Source organism: Dendrobates tinctorius, unplaced genomic scaffold (genome assembly GCF_039654945.1).
Source record: "Dendrobates tinctorius isolate UK_male_01 unplaced genomic scaffold, ASM3965494v1 ptg000134l, whole genome shotgun sequence".
NCBI classification, from domain to species: Eukaryota; Metazoa; Chordata; class Amphibia; order Anura; family Dendrobatidae; genus Dendrobates; species Dendrobates tinctorius.
Window position 1 is genome coordinate 1,677,090 of NW_027361802.1, and position 12,187 is coordinate 1,689,276.

At 44.3% G+C, this 12,187-nt stretch overlaps 1 protein-coding gene across 1 annotated transcript in view; it reads left to right on the plus strand.

Moving 5' to 3' along the window:
- Nucleotides 1-12,187, plus strand: part of LOC141048252 (RNA exonuclease 1 homolog) — a 324,762-nt gene that overhangs the window by 72,532 nt on the left and 240,043 nt on the right. The window lies entirely within an intron of this gene.

Below are 12,187 nucleotides of genomic sequence, written 5' to 3' on the forward strand. Positions count from 1 at the left end.
AAGAACTAAACAAAAGAATAGTACTTCTTGAGACAACTCTGGCTTCATTACCAATGATACAGGGTGCTGCAGCGTTCTTATCAGATGCCTCAGCTGACTCGGTCAGGTTGGCAGCAAAAGCTGCAGTCCTATAAAATGCAGCCAGGAGAGCGTTGTGGCTTAAATGTTGGTCTGGGGACCTTCAGACCAGTTCTAAACTTATGTGCTGTACCATGCGAGGAGGAGTACCTGTTTGGGCCTGTCCTAGACGACCTTGTGGAAAAGGCAGGGGACGATAAAAAACTTCCTAGTCTATCAATTCTCTCCTACAGGTGTCCCTTCAGTAGAAGATTTACCAGTGGAAAGCCTTTCAGGGACTGATCCAAATGGGAAGATGGGAGAAAAGATAGGAGCTCCTTGCGGGATCATAACAATCCCTATGACTGCCGACCCAGGTAGGGTGTAGGCTGTCGGTCTTCTACCCTGCCTGGTGTGGAATATCCAGTAGTGACTGGGTTCGTAGCCTGATGACATCAGGGCTGAAGTTAGTTTCTTTCGATCCCACTGGACAGATTCATGATAACCCCTTCCCGGTCTTCCTCCACGGAACAAACCCTGTAGGTAGAGGTCCTGAATCTGCTGCATAAGGCCGGGATCACACATGCGAGAAACGCGGCCGAGTCTCGCATGTTAATACCCGGCGGCAGTGCCGGGTATTAACATGCGAGACTCCGCCATGTTTCTTGCATGTGATCCCAGCCTAAGGCTGTCCTGGCAAAGGTTCACTTACCAAGGGTGAAGGGTTTTATTCCTTCCTCTTTCTAATTCGGAAGCCTGACTCCTCCTTTAGAACCATTATTAACCTGATGGCTCTAAATCCGTTCTGAAGGCACCCCGAGCGTGAGAAAGTTCTCCTGCTTGTGGTGCCATCAGACATGTCCTGTGAGTTCACAGCCAATTTGCAGTGGGGCGCATTCCTGTGTGCACGCGCATCCTTCCTCTTTCTCAGTGGTGAAGTTCTTTAATGTGCAGGACATTTGCATTGATAGTACATATCAGGGCAAATGTCCAGCAGCAGCAGCTTTTGTCCAAACAATGAATCTCTCAGAACCCTTGTTCTAAGGAGATGTTATCTGCCTAATCTGGCATGGTTAATTAACATGTAAAATGCAGATGCTATCAGATGGGCAACTGTCCATCTTTGACATACCCAGACTGGACTTTCTTGTTTATGGAACAATATAAATGAGGACGTCTATTTGTATGGAGGGAAAAACATTCTGGGGGTACGGTATATTATGTGTATATATCTTAAGTATACAATACATTTATTTGGGCACTTCATCTACACCTATGACTTGGGGATTCCTGGATGATATCTGTGCAATTTTGGATCCCATATATATAAGGGGTAGTGCCCTACTTGATAACATTTAACTTCAACATGAGTGCCATGTTCCTTTTCTGATCTTTCACCTTCTATTTAGACAGAGTGCTCTTCATTCTTTCCCACCCTGGTCTTTTCAAGCAACAAGCAGTACATTTTGTCAGTTTTGACCTGTTTAATATGATCATCCCACTGTGACTTCAAAGTCTGCCATTCACATGAATCTTTAGATTACTCTGCTCATTCTTTCCAACTGCAGTACCTTACACTAGCAAATGGGCGTTGCCACACTTCTGTACCAGTAACATTCTTTATTGGCAAACCTGTTAACACCTTATCTGGTGTTTAAAGATAAACATACCAATTTTTTTTTCTTTAATATTCTATCCATCGCTGCATGCAACTGGTGGGCCTCCAGAGCTGACGGTTTGCCCTGTCAAATTCGCCTGCTGTTTTTGATTGGCATGTCGACTTAATCGGTGATCCAAGTCCACAAGCTTTCTTGGCCACATCATAATTTGCTTTAACCAAACTTATAGCTCTTCAATAGTCATCATGCCACAATTGTTCCATCCACAGCATGGCCTCCTAGAACATAATTGTTCTTGTCATATGACTTCTTCTGTTGCCTACTCTACTCTTAGCTAGCATAGACTGGTCAGTTGCCAGACCAAATATTTGCTGGAAATGTTCCACCTCTTGGCTACCTAAATACCAAGAAGGAACTTGCAACATTGCAGTAATGTAACATTTTTCCATAAGGATTTGTTTGGCATGGGTATCTAGCAGTCCAGATCTATTATGATTGTACTTATCTGCTTCTGATACATCTTCCAGCAGAACACATTCTAGTGCTGATTACGCCTGATTTATTTTACCTAGGCTTTGGCGTTTACTGGTGTTGGGTTGGTTCTTCTTGAAACTCATCAAGAATCAACTTTGAGCTAAGCTAAAAGTTAGTTGTGTGAAAGTTTGCTCCCTTTCTGATTTCCTAGTCTTTTGCATGTTTTGTCATACTTTAAATGTTTTTGATCAGCAAACAAATTTAAATGTTAGACATCACAAGTAAACACAAAAAGTAGTTTTTAAAGGTCTTTATTAAGGGAATAAGGAATCCAAACCTACAGGGCCCTGTGTGAAAGTGATTGCCCCCCCCACCCCCCTTTGTTTTAAATGTAGTTTATCACCTCTTTGGGAAGCAAAGTTCAAATTCCCTAACCCTAACAAGGCCTGATTACTGCCACACCTGTTTTCAATCAAGAAATCACTTAAATAAAAGCTACCTGACAAAGTGAAGTAGACCAAAAGATTCTTAAAAGCTAGAAATTGTGCTGCAATCTAAAAATTGTGGAACAAGTGAGAAACAAAGTAATTGAGATCTATCAGTTTGGAAAAGGTTATAAAGCAATTTCAAAAGCTCCAGCGAACCACAGTGAGAGCAATTATCCACGAATAGTGAAAACATGGAACAATGGCGATTCTTCCCAGGAGTGGCCGGCCAACTAAAATTACTAAGAGCACAGTGCCGACTCATCCAAGAGATGACAAGACCCACAACAACATCCAAAGAACTGCAGAGACCTCCCTAGCCTCATTTAAGGTCAGTGTTCATGACTCCACTATAAGAATGAGACTGGGTCAAAATGGCCCGCATGGCAGTGTTCCAAGATGAAAACCACTGCGGAGCAAAAAGAGCATGAAGGCTCATCTCAGTTTTGCCAGATTACATCTTAATCCCCAAGACTTTTGGGAGAGTACTCTGTGGACTGCAGAAACAGTTGAACTTTTTGTAAGGTGTGAGTCCTATTACATCTGGCATAGAAGTAATACAGCATTTTAGAAAAGGAACATCATGCCAACAGTAAAATATGATGGTGGTAGTGTGGTGATCTGAGGCTGTTTTGCTGCTTCAGGACCTGGAAGACTTGCTGTGGTAAATGGAACCATGAGTTCTGCTTTCGATTAAAAAATCCTGAAGGAGACTACAGCCATCTGTTTGTGACCTCAAGCTAAAGTGCACATGGGTTATGCAGCAGTACAGTGATCCTTAACACACCAGCAAGTCCACCTCTGGCTTAAGAAAAATAAACTTAATACTTTGGAGTGGCCTAGTCAAAGTCCTGACCTTAATCCAATTGAGATGCTGCAGGCATGACGTTAAAGGGAACCTGTCTCCTGTTTTGGCCGATATAAGATGCGTCCACTGCCTTTCAGGGCTTATCTACAGCATTCTGTAATGGTGTAGAAAAGCCCTTGGTGTGACCTAAACACTAAGAATAAGTTTTATTATACTCACCCGGGGGGGCGTTCCGGTCCGATGGGTGTCGCAGGTTCGGATCTGGTGCCTTCCATCTCTTTGCGCCACCGCCCTCATGCTTAATCGCTCCCTGGCATCGTCCTCCTGCGCAGGTGTACTTGTATGCCCTTTTGAGGGCAGAGCAAAGTACTGCAGTGCGCAGGCGCTCTGACCTTTCCAGGCACCTGCTCACTGCAGTACTTTGCCCTGCCCTCAACAGGGCGTTATAAGTACACCTGCCTATATGAGGGTGGCATTGCAAGAAGATGGGAGGACCCAGACCTGTGACACCAATGGAACAGACCGCCCTACCAAAACCCCCCCCCGGGTGAGTATAATAAAACTCATTTTCATTATCTTTCAGGTCAGACCGGAGGCTTATCTACAGCATTATAGAATGCTCTAGATAAGCCCTGAAAGGCAGCGGCTGCATCTTATAGCGGCCAAAACAGGTGACAGGTTCCCTTTATAATTGCAGTTCATGCTTGGAAATCCTCCAGTGTGGCTAAATTACAACAATTCTGTAAAGATGACTGGGCAAAAATTTCTCCTCAGTGTTAAGACTCATTGCCAGTTATCGAAAACTCTTAAGTCATTCCATGTCCAGTTATCCAAGTCTAATTTTTTTTTTTTTCCCCGATGTCTTCAGATTTTTATTTTTTAAGTGCTACTTTAGTGAATTATAAAAAAAAGTTTTCAATTTTTATCTTCATTAGATAATTTTTTTAAAATAGATTTCTAAAATTTTGAAAGTCTGAATTTTGGTATACTTTTATCATATCTCGGGTTAGAAATAAATTGGAGATGAGAGACGCACAGTTTAGAACAGTACAGGCTTTACTTTGATATGTCACAAGATTGTTTACTGATATTTTGTTTTTGAGGAGTTTAAATTAAAAATTTTGATGCAGAATTTTGAAAACCATGTTATGAAATTTTCCAAAAGGCATATGTTACTTGAGTTCTTGGTTACATTTGTACAAGGATTCAAGTTGGACTCTCCTTGGGATCATATTTTTAAGTGTGATTTTCTAAATAGTCTCCTCCTAATCATATGTTTTAATAAAATATAAGAAGCAAAATTTATATGTATATAAAATGGAGGTTTTCAGTACTGTACGCATTATAGCAGAGGTCCCCAACTTGTGGCTTATGGGCCCATGATGTGTGGCCCATGGCGGTCTACCATTTTGGTGCATTAGCACCAGGTCTAGCAAACAGCTATGGAGAATGGGTCCCCAGATGCTGACTCTTGTGAGAAGACCCTTGTAGAAATGCAAAACGGAAACTGGGCAAGGTAGGAACACCTGGACTTTGGCATACTGCCTGTGTGATTTGGGCTCTGGGTGTCACTACTGTGAGGGTGGCCAGAGCCAGGAATGTGGCTTGTGAGCCTCGCTCAGAGCTGAATGTGGCGCTCAAGGTCAGAGAGGTTGTGGACCTTAGCTATATGGTAACCGTAATAAAAATTGAGATTTTCAGTACGCTACACTGTGTAGCAAGTTAGTTTTAACCAATTTACCCCCCCAAAGGTGGTTTACATGTTAATGACCAGGCCAATTTTTACATTTATGACCAGTGTCACTTTGAGGTCATAACTAGAGATGAGCGAATTTGTTTGGATTCGGTTCCGAATACGATCGGAATCGAATGTTATTTTGCAATATTCGTCGGACACAGCCGAACGTCATTAGTCAACGGGAGTAGAAATTACCGAATATGTTCAGAACTGATCATAAGACACATATTCGGCTCGAATATGGCACAAATATGTCAAAATCCGATTCAGGGCCAAAATCACAACAAACTCGCTCATCTTTAGTCATAACTCTGGAACGCTTCAACAGATCCCACTAAATGAGTGGTTTTTTACCCTTCGCCACGACAGCACCCACTGGAGGTAGTGGGATCTGCCCCCAAAGGAACAGGAAATCTACAGAGAGATAAAAGGGGGCGGTCCGCCTCTCCTCAGTTTTGGTTTCCTGTTCCCAGGGGAACCTCAGGAAGAATCCTTCAGAAGACATACCTGGGCCAAGGCATGCCGCCTGTGCAGTTTCTGCGGAACGGCAGGGGCTGCGGTCCAGAAGCAGCGTCAGGGGAATTCCGTTAAACGGCTCCCCCCTCGTCTGGTGGATGGTCTGGAGCTATGACCGGGTCCTGGAAGGGCCGCCCGGTCTCACTCAGGAGCACGTCGGGGGAGGCTGCATGGAGCGCCGATGCCCAGCGGTGGCTCTGGGACTAAGAGGAGCCGCCGCACTGGAAGGGGTAGAGCGCCAGTGGCGCAAAAAAAAACCCCAACCGGCGGCTTTCCAGGGCCAGGGGACGCGGCCCGGCGTACAGAGCGGGCCTGCGCATGCGCCGCCCGACGTCGATGCTCCGGGCCCCGGAAGTAATAGGTGAACTTCTGGGGCACAATGGCTGAGGTGCAGGGCGCCCACTAGCGCTACTGCGCAGGTGCGAAGCACGCAACTGGACCCGGAAGTGACTGAAGAACTTCGAGGTCAAAGAGAAGAAAAAAAAATAAAGTGTTTATTTAAACGAACGCCGCAACAGTCGGCGGTAGGTCATGTCATCTCCAGGAGATGCGCATCCCCCAATAGGGGACTCCTGCAGGTGTCCCGAGACCACTCTGGCAGAGGATCTACAGACACCACTCGCAGAAGTGACGCCAGGACTGCTCCTCAGCCATCTGATCCGGTACCATAAGCTTCACTGGGTGAGTGCGCAAAACATACTCTGCCTATTAAGCTGACACCCTCTCTTTTCTAGCCATGTCTCCCCCCTCTTCCAGACTAAGCAAAGAATGCGCTTGATGCACTCAGCCTCTCCCTGACTCCTACTCCAAAAAAAAGAGAAGAAAAAAAAAAAAAAAGGGGCTATGCAAACAGAGGGCCATCAGACAGGGGGCCGCAGTGTCATCTGAAGACATACGGGCCATCATTAGAGAGGAACTACAAGCCGTCGCCCATACTAGTATTCTCTGAGTCCAGGGGCAAAAAAAAAGTGACTCTCAGTTCAGAGTCAAAGGAGGTACAAGAGAGCCTCAGACTCCTCACACACGTCGTCATCATCATTGTCAGAAATTGAGGGACAATCATGTTTCCCCCTGGATAGTGTTGATAACCTGGTCAAATCCGTATGAAACACTACGGGGTGTGAGGAGACAAAAGGCGCTCGAACCATGCAAGATATAATGTTTGCGGGTTTGGCAGAATAAGGAGAGCTTTTCCAGTAATACCGGCAATTAAGGCCTTAATAAAAAGAGAATGTGGAAAGCAAGATCAGAGAAGTTTTCTCCCATAGGCCTCAAAAAGGAAATATCCATTTAGTAATGATGAATTACTAAAACGGAAAAAAAAAAACTCCCAAGGTCAACGCTGTTGTAGCCTCCACCTCTAACCAATTTACTATTACGATAGAGGATGCGGGTTTATTGTCCGACCCATTAGACCGCAAAGCAGAGTCATCATTAAAAGTCATGTGAATCCTCTACGGGTTTTAAGAAAAGAGAAAAAAAAAAAAAAAAACAGCAGTAGCCAGTACATGCACTGCCAGATCAATGCTCGTTTTGTTACACTAGTTGGACCAACAGATTGAGCAGAAAGTGTCGAGGGGAAAAGCTGCGTGCAGCGCTTCCGTTAGAGGAGCAGCAGCCTGCATGGCCGATGCATTCGCAGAGAACCTACGTTTAGCAGCAAGATCGGAGGGTCTTGTTAATAGTGCCAGGGGCAGTATGGATGAAAAGCTGGAAGGGGGACGCACAATCAAAATCTAAGATCTGCGCGATCCCGTGCGAGGGCGAGTTCCTCTTGGGAAAACCCTAGACATACTCACCAAAGCTAAAGAAAGGAAGAAGGCTCTCCCTGACTCTTCTATCCCTTTTATAGGGGAACCTTTTAAAAGGCTGCCGTTTGGAAGAGGAAGCAACGGAAAGACGAGATGGGCCACAAAGAAGAGAGAGCATGTTTTAAGAGTTCAGGAAAGAGAATAAATACTGAGCGGTCAATTCCCCCAGTAGGGGGTAGACTGAAACTCTTTGCTCCAAAGTGGAAGTTAATAACATCCCTTAGTTCACCAGTACAACAAAAAGCCTCGAAATGGGAATTCAGAGTTTATTCAAGAGGGTCTTAGTTAAAGTCCCAGAGGGACAAGAGGATAGAGGGTTCTACTCTTCATTTTTAGTTCCCAAACCTGATGGTACGTTTAGGACAATCATAAATCTGAAGAAACTTAATTCGTTTATCAAAAATTATAAGTTTAGATGGAGTCTATCAGGTCTACCATTAGGCTTCTGTTTCCAAATTATTTTATGACTGGCATCAACCTAAAAGATGCTTACTGTCATATCTCCCTATCCATGACCGATACCAAAGGGACCTGAGGGTCTCCATAGCATTAGAAGGCGATATTCGGCATTTTCAGTATACGGCCAGGCCTTTCGGTCTCTCTAAAGCACCGAGAATCTTCACTAATGTGATGGCGTGTCTTCGTCAAAGGACACTTGATCGTGCCCTACCTAGATGACTTTTTAGTTATCGGGAACTCTATCGCCCAGTGTACTAAACGTGTGGCTGATACGGTCTCATCTTTGCAGGTTCTAAGCTGGATCATCAACTTCCAGAAGTCCAGACTTGTTCCACTATCTCCCCAGAGGGGTTTAGGGTTCCAGTTAGACTCTATGACCCAGAGTGGTCTACATCCTCAGGTAAAAATTATGCTCATCAAAGATAACGTTAGAACAGCAATGAACAGACCACGCATATCCCTGAGAGAGGCAATGTCGTTGTTTGGGTCGCTCACCTCCTGTACCCCAGCAGTTCAGCGGGCCCAATATCGCATCCGCACACTGCAACATCACATCCTCCAGGAGACAGAAGGCTTGACGGTCACCTCGAGAGCAAGATAACCCTATCATAGGAAGTCTTGACTTCTCGAGTATGGGGGCTAGATAGTAACCATTTAACCACAGGAGTTCCATGGGTAATATCGCCGTCCCATACTATAACCACTGACACTAACCCCCATGGCTGGGGAGCCCATAGGGGAAATAGCTGCTGTCAGGGAAGATGGAATAAGGAGGAACTACGATATTCATCTAACTTAAAGGAGCTGACGGCAGTAGATTATGCGTTAAATCAATTTCTTCCACAGCTTCAGCAGAAACATGTCAGGATCCTATCGGACGACAACACCACCACAGTGGCGTATTTAAACACAGGGGGGGTACTCCGTCAGACTCTGTCTTCCGCAGCAAAAACCTTAACGTTAGCTGAAAATTGTTGGTTGTCCCTTTCTGCCCTCCACATCAAGGGAAAGAACAACCAAGAAGCCGACTTCTTGAACCGATACACACTTCGGCAGGGGGAATGGCTCCTCAATCACCGTGTCTTCAGGGACATAATAGCTCTAAGGGGGCAGCCTCAAGTAGACCTGTTTGCCACGAGAGAGAACAGACAAGTAAAAACATTCACCTCCCTGTCCTTGATGGATCATCCAGACATACTAGACGCCCTTCAGGGCCCACTGAAATTCAACATATGCCTTCCCTCCGATAATCCTTCTACCACAGGTCATTCGGAAGATCAGAGAGGACAGGGTGAGGAAAATTTTGATAGCACCGTTCTAGCCCAAGAGACCACGGTTCTCATGACTGCGAACCATGTCCATATCAGATCCTTGGGTCCTGCCGTCGATCCCCAACCTACTCTCCCAAGGCTTTTTTCTCCACCCCCAAGTGGACAGCCTACACTTGTCGGCGTGGAATTTGAGAGGCAGCTACTAAAAACAGGAGGGTTTTGAGACACCAATTACGCTCCTACAGAGTAGGAAGCAGTCTACTACTCAGATTTATACAAAAAAAAAAGAATTTTCTGCAGTTCTATACAGCCTCTCACTCCACAGAAATTCCGATAATTCCAGGATAGGAACTTCTACCAAAAGGTAAAGAACGGGGTCTAGCAGTAAATACACTGAAGGTCCAAGTGTCTGCATTAGGAGCACTCTACTGCCATAATATAGCTGGAATAGATGGGTGTCCCGATTTTTTTTACAGCTTGTGAATGGATGACCCCTGTTCACATACCTAGAATCTCTTCTTGGGATTTTAAATTTTGGTTCTAGATGCCCTAACGGAAGCCCCTTTTGAACCAATAGACAGTATTTCTCCTAAATTCTTGTCACTCAAAGAGAGTTAGCGACATTCAAGCCTTATCCATAGATCCATCCTTCCTATAAACATATCAGGATAGGTTGATCTTAAAACCAGATTCCTCATACCTTCCTAAGGTATCAGCAAAATTCCATAGGTCACAAGAGATACTTCTCTCCACTTTCTTCAGGGATCCCTCCACTCCTGAAGAACAGAGATTTAACACCTTAGACGTTAAGAGAACTGTCTTAAAATACATTGAAAGGTCCTGGAGCTGGAGGCAGTGTAGGGCTCTGTTCATATCTTTTCAGGGCTGTAATGAGGGGTACGGAGTCACGAAGAGCACCTTATCCCGATGGACCAGGGATGCCATCCGATTAGCTTACTCCACGAGAGATGAAGATCCTCCGGAGAACATCAGAGCTCATTCTACTAGAGCAATGGCATCATCTTGGGCCGAGAGGGGAGACTTTCCAATCGAAGCCATATGTAAGGCGATAATTTGGTCAATCCCTTCGACTTTCTATAATCACTATAGACTTGACCTCTCATCAACTTCTGACCTAAGCTTTGGCAGGACTGTCCTTGGCACGGTGGTCCCACCCAGATGGTCTCTGGAATCTCTCCAGTGGGTGCTGTCGTGGCGAAGGGTAAAAAGCCGGATTACTTACCGGTAATGCTCTTTTAATGAGTCCACGACAGCACCCGCTCACTACCCTCCCTATGAAGATAATAGGGATAGATACACCATATATTTAATAAGAGTGTATTTCTTAAATGTGAACTAAATAAGTTAAACTTAAAATGCAAGAACTTTGCCTAACTATTGGCGGTCCTCCTGATACTCTGAAATATAACTGAGGAGAGGCGGACCGCCCCCTTTTATCTCTCTGTAGGTTTCCTGTTCCTTTGGGGTGGATCCCGCTACCTCCAGTGGGTGCTGTCGTGGACTCATTGAAAGAGCATTACCGGTAAGTAATCTGGCTTTTTCATGACATACTGCACTTGATGGGGGGTAAAATGTCTTCGATACAAGTTGTTTATTTGTGGAAAAACAATGGAAATCTGGCGAAAATTTTAAAAATATAGCCATTTTCAAAAATTAATTCTTATGTCCTTAACCCCTTTACCTTCAAGGTTGGTTTGCACGTTCATTACCGGGCCAATTTTTACAATTCTGACCACTGTCCCTTTATGAGGTAATAACTCTGGAACGCTTCCATGGATCCCGGTGATTCTGACAATGTTTTCTTGTGACATATTGTACTTCATGTTAGTGGTAAAATTTCATTCAAATAGCTTGCGTTTATTTGTGAAAAAAATGGAAATTTGGTGAAAATTTAGCAATTTTCCAACTTGAATTTTTATGCCCTTAAATCAGAGATATGGCACACAAAAACTTAATAAATAACATTTCCCACATGTTTACTTTACATCAGTATAATTTGGGAACCAACATTTTTTTTTTATGAAGTTATAAGGGTTAAAAGTTGACCAGCGATTTCTCATTTTTACAACACCATTTTATTTTTAGGGACCACATCACATTTGAAGTCACTTTGAGGGGTCTATATGATAGAAAATGCCCACAAGTGACACCGTTCTAAAAACTGCACCCCTCAAGGTGTTCAAAACCACATTCAATAAGTTTATTAACCCTTCAGGTGCTTCACAGGAATTTTTTGAATGTTTAAAAAAATGAACATGTAATTTTTTGTGAAAAAAAAGTTAATTCAGGTTCAATTTTTTATGTTACCAAGAGTAACAGGAGAAATTGGACTGCAAAAGTTATTGTGCAATTTGTCCTGAGTATGCTGATACCCCATATGTGGGGGTAAACGACTATTTGGGCGCATGGCAGAGCTCGGAAGGGAAGCAGCGCCATTTGACTTTATTGGCTGGAATTGAGATTGGACGCCATGTCGCGTTTGGAAAGCCCCTGATGTGTCAAAACAGTGGAAACCCAACACAAGTGACCCCATTTTGGAAACTAGACCCCCCAAGGAACTTATCTAGATGTGTGGTGAGCACTTTGAACCCTCAAGGGCTTCACAGAAGTTTTTACCGCCCGGGTGTGAAAATAAAAACATTTTTTTTCCACAAAAATGATATTTTTGCCCCCAATTTTTTATTTTCCCAAGGGTAACAGGACAAAATGGACCCCAAAAGTTGTTGTGCAATTTTGTCTTGAGTAGGCTGATACCCCATATAGGGGGGTAAACCACTGTTTGGGTGCATGGCAGAGCTTGGAAGGAAAGGAGCACCGTTTGACTTTTTCAACGCAGAGTTGGCTGGAATTGAGATCAGACGCCATGTTGCGTTTGGAGCGCACCTGATGTGCCTAAATAGTGGAAACCCCCCAATTCTAACTCCAACC